This window comes from Quercus robur, chromosome 4, assembly GCF_932294415.1.
Source record: "Quercus robur chromosome 4, dhQueRobu3.1, whole genome shotgun sequence".
Taxonomy (NCBI): domain Eukaryota; kingdom Viridiplantae; phylum Streptophyta; class Magnoliopsida; order Fagales; family Fagaceae; genus Quercus; species Quercus robur.
This window is the reverse complement of record NC_065537.1, coordinates 25,419,075-25,424,359: the sequence shown is the minus strand read 5'-3', so window position 1 is coordinate 25,424,359 and position 5,285 is coordinate 25,419,075. Positions and strand designations below refer to the sequence as shown.

The following is a 5,285-nucleotide window of genomic DNA, read 5'->3' as shown; positions in this document are numbered from 1 at the left end:
ATAGATATATAGAATTACTGTTTCACTCATTCATTTACTGATTGAACTCTATATGTATAGAACTCCGTTACCTCATTTACTCAAATCTGATCACATAGAGCTTTTAGAATTTATAGTCACCCATTTTGACCACCACAACAAACACAAAAATAAACAAGGAGCTAGCTAGACTCATTGTTTTCTCATGGAACCTAAAGCAAGTGCATCTCACCCGAGTACTAGCCAATAGCCCTCACACTTCTTCAAGATCATCCTCCCCTCCACCATTGAAAACATGAAACTGGTAATGTACCGAGCCTCCATAGCTGTATAAAATGGTGTTGAATTCATATTATTTGCTTTGTGATTTTGTAAAATATTAAATTTCACTGTGGAATGTGTTCTTGTCGTTATATTTGTATGTTGCATGCGGTTGCACCCTTTTTATGATGGGTTTGTCGAATTGTTGGCTTTTGTCATCAGACCCATCTTTTTTTTTTTTTTTTTTTTTTTTGCTTTTGCCCTTTTTTTAAATGGGTTCCTCAAATTTGTAGGGTTTTTTCAAGAGATCCATCTTTGTTGTGTTAGAGGTTGGGCCTATTGAGTTTGTTACTTAGTCCTAAATAAATTATTGTGAACAATGTTTATAATTTAATTTATCGTAGCTAATGTTGCTACAATGATTTTTCTTTGTTTCTAAAAAAAAAAAAAAAAGGTTATTTTCCTTTTTTTCATTTTTTTAATTTTATTTTTAAAGAAAGATAGATTAATACTTTATTGCCTCAAACTCAAGTGCTTTTACATCTCCATTTAGTTGGTCCATTAGATAGCCTGGGGCCTCCTCTACATACAAACTTTTCATTGCATTGTGAATATATATCTAGCAAATTTATGAGCTGATTTGTTGGCCTCCCTCCTTATTTCTGTAGCCAACTTCCTAGTAGCAAAAACTGTGCAGCGCTTTTGTCTTTTCAATCACATTAGCAAGAACAGTCCTAATCCTTAAAAGTTGCTGTGTCAAATTAAAATTGGTCTTAAACTCATTAAAATAGTCACTTGCTTCTCGATCTGGCTACATCACTTTGTGGCCTGTTCCATAGTTCAAACACCCCTTTGATTTCTGTGACACCATATCCTCCAAGCTGTCATGAGAAATTGCTCTTGAAATCTAGACACTACTCCAATTCTAACTTTTCAAGATTTATTTTAGTACAGGACAAGATTTTTTTGGAACTTATAACTCCATGTTGCATGAAATTCATTCATTTTACAACTTTAATGATTTGAATCCCTTATATCTACCTCATGGAAGCACATGTTCCCTTGATTTCACTTAGGGTCCGTTTGGATACAGCTGAAAACTGAAACTGAAAACTAGAAAACACTGTAGCAAAATAATTTTTAAATATGTGAATAATACCGTGGGACCTATTTTTAATAAAAAGTTCCTGAAAAGTGAGGTTTGTGGGTCCCGTGAGCAGTGCACGGAACACATTGATGTGGCTGAAAATTGTTTGACAAGTCAAATATTGCGGCTACTGTTCATGAACAGTGCATGAACAGTAGCCGTAACAGTAAAATTTGTCCCTAAAACGCGTGAAAAAAAAAAAATGCCAGACGCAGACGCTTTCAGCCGAATCCAAACGTACACTTAATGTAATAAGAAGTAATACTTAATTTGATGATTGCAGAGAATCCCTCCAAAGTTTGTGCTAGATTTAGGGGATGAGCTTTCCACTTCAGCCACACTCATTGTTCCCAACGATGATACTTGGAAAGTAGGATTGTTGAAAGCTGAGCTGCTGAGGGGAGCATTTGGAAATAGGACACTAAATAAATGCATTTGAAGGAGTCTCAACAGCATTGCCTTGTGGATATGAAACCTAATTAGCATTGACATTGGGCTTGCCTTTGTGCTTGTATCCAGGTGGATACCCATGGAGTTTGTAGCACTCGTCCACAGTGTGTCCAAGCATGTTGCAGTGAGTACATAAAGGTCTCTCCTTCTTATTACCACCCTAATTACCAGAATTACATTTGGTGTTAGCATACATTGCAACTGAATCAGGCCTTGGTGTGAAGGTAGAACCATGTCTAATGTTCTTATGAGACTCTTCTTGAAGAACCAAAACATACACCTTGCTTATTGAGGAAAATGGCTTAGACATGAGAATTTGACTCCTCACAGTCTCAAAATTCTCATTTAGCCCCATTAAGAACCTCATAACATAGGCCTTATCATGTGCAACACTTAGAGTCTTCATTGCTCCACAAGTACACACTGGTAATGGTTCATAATGAAGCAATTGATCCCAAAGCAGGCTTTACGTCGGTAACCTTGATTTGAGAAGAATAGAGTTAGGAACATTTTTGGACTTTATGTTCTTTGTTGGGCTGATACATTTGACCCAAAATTATGTTTCTTCGCTATATTGAAATATTATGATGTGTTTGGATACCGCTTATTTTGCTGAAACTGAAAAGTTATTACTGAAAGTACTGTAGATAAAGGTAAAAATTAGTTGAAATAATACAGTGGGGCTCATAAATAGTGCCAAAAAGTGCAATGAAGCTCATGAATAGTAGCACTTGTCCACAGTGTGCCCAAACATGTTGCAGTGAGTACATAAAGGTCTCTCCTTCTTATTACTACCCTAATTACCAGAATTACCTTTGGTGTTAGCATACATTGCAACTAAATCAGGCCTTGGTGTGAAGGTAAGAACCATGTCCAATGTTCTTATGAGACTCTTCTTGAAGAACCAAAACACCTTGCTTACTGAGGAAAATGGCTCAGACATGAGAATCTGACTCCTCACTATCTCTAAATTCTCATTTAGCCCCATCAAGAACCTCATAACATAGGCCTTATCATGTGCAACACTTAGAGTCTTCATTGCTCCACAAGTACATACTGGTAATGGTTCGTAATGAAACAATTGATCCCAAAGCAAGCTTTACGTCGGTGACCTTGATTTGAGAATAACAGAGTAAGGAACATTTTTGGACTTTGTGTTCTTTGTTGGGCTGATACATTTGACCCAGAATTATGTTTCTCCGCTATATTAAAATATTAGGATGTGTTTGGATACCGCTTATTTTGCTGAAACTAAAAAATTATTACTGAAAGTACTGTAGATAAAGGTAAAAGTTAGTTGAAATAATACAGTGAGGCTCATAAATAGTGCCAAAATGTGCAGTGGGACCCATGAATAGTAACAAAAATAAGTTGAATAGTGAAATAATTTTCATTTATAGGGTCCGTTTGGATACAACTTATTTTGCTAAAAACTGAAAACAGTGTAGCAAAATAATTTTTAAATGTGTAAATAGTACTGTGAGATCCTTTTTTAATATTTTTTCTGAATAAAGTAGTTTTGGGGCTCGTGAACAGTGCGTGCACAATGTCTCCAACATAGTGTAATCTAAGTGCATGAACAATGCAAGTTACCGTTCATAAGCCTAAATGTACTATTCATGCCCCATGAACAGTGCAAGAGGCGCTAAATAAAAATAAAAATAAAAATGCAGGGGGAGAAAACGCAAATCCAAACACTCACATAATCCCAATCCAAACGCATGCTTAGGTGTTGTTTGGTATATGCACTTAAAAGCTGAAAGTTGTTGTTTGAAACATGTGTAGAAATACGTGTAGGTGAAAAAGTGTGTAAAAATACGCATAATGTTGTTTAAAAACTGAAAATTATTATTTGAAAACATGTACCAAACACCCCCTTAATTCCTTTATTTATTTTTTTTTTTCAGGGCTGCTCTGATTAAAAGATGTTTTCTCCCTTTGGAAAGATTGTAGCGGAAGACTTTCTGTGGCATACTTGTGGCCCAAAACGCGGTGAGCCACGAGGCTTTGCTTTCATCCAGTATAGCACAAAAGAGGTAAGCTGATTGCTTTTTCAAATTTTTTTTTTTTGTTTTTTGTTTTTGTTTTTGTTTTTTTGTTTTGTTTTGTTTTGTTTTGTTTTGTTTTTTTTTTTTTTGTGTTTTTCTTTTTTTCTTTTTTGTTTTGTTTTGTTTTTTTTTTTTTTTTTTTGGTTTTTTTTTTTTCAAGCATTTCCTGATTCCCACCATTAAAGTAAGTATGCAGGAAGCTAAATTGGCCAAGGAGAAGATGCATGGAAAATTAGCTTTTGGGTGCCCGTTGGTTGTCCGTCTTGTTAGTGAGAAACACTTGGTGGAAACAGCAAAGAAGTTGTCCAAAGGTGTGGGTGACTCACATAAGACAAGCCTTTCTAGTAGTAGTTTAGGACAGATGAGTCGAACTGCAAAAATTGCTGCAATCAAGAACAAATTAAAAGCTTTGGAGGAGGATAGCTTTATTTCGAAGAAGCTAGCTAAAAGCATCTCTACTAGTGAAAGTTTGGATAGGCCCTTTGGCAAAAGATGGTAAGAAATTGTAATTAGGGTAGAATTCTATCTAACCAAGAGATTCTACAAAACCTTTTACCAGACTTTAGAACTTGTGAGGTATTAGCATGGTGCTGAAATTGAAATGATTTCAGAATTTCATGTGATATTCCATGATGTTGTAATTGTCAATGGAATGCTTGTCAATCAAATTCTGATCCTGGCGTTGATAGTGCAAAGCAATTGTGAATTTGAGTTCTGGGCTCCTTTGTTAGAGCTTATTTTCAACTTTTAAATTATATTCAACTAAAATGTAAAGATACGAATAGCAACCTTAAAGTTGAGGGTTGAAATTGAAAGATGGTCATGAAAATGAACCTTTTGAGTTGGACCTAGGAAGGAAATTGAAGAGGGAAAATGAATGTCAATGGATCTGGAAATCATCTCATTGATAATTTTCTTATGCATTCTGCATAGACATATCTGTAATATGTCTTTAATAACATGTGGAACTTTTAGTTGAATGAATTAAGAAAGACATGTTGTATGTACTATGTGAAAAGTTATCCTATGAGACGGTCACGAGACATCTCTCTCATGATGTGTGTATTTCACATATTATGTTAGAAATGTCTCATGAGATACTTTCAGAAATTACAATTTGAGGGAGGGGTTTATAGATTCACTAATCACTATTAGTTCTTAATGGGTTGATGATAAGACTTATGTTATCAAATCACCAAGCTCATTTTGTTATTAGTCGGTAAAATTAGCAAGTAATTACCAATTACGGGGCTTTAGGCCACAAGTCACCCACAAATCTCATGCTAGCTCACCTGTAAACTGAAGTGGACTAAGAGATCATAATTTGCCATATAGTTATAGGAGAGGGCATGGTAAAGATTGCCATATAAAATAGGTACAAGAGAGGGCATGATAAAGGC

At 35.3% G+C, this 5,285-nt stretch overlaps 1 pseudogene; it reads left to right on the top strand.

Moving 5' to 3' along the window:
• Positions 1-274: 274 nt before the first annotated feature.
• Positions 275-4,559, top strand: LOC126721631 (uncharacterized; annotated as a pseudogene).
• The last annotated feature ends 726 nt before the right edge of the window (positions 4,560-5,285 follow it).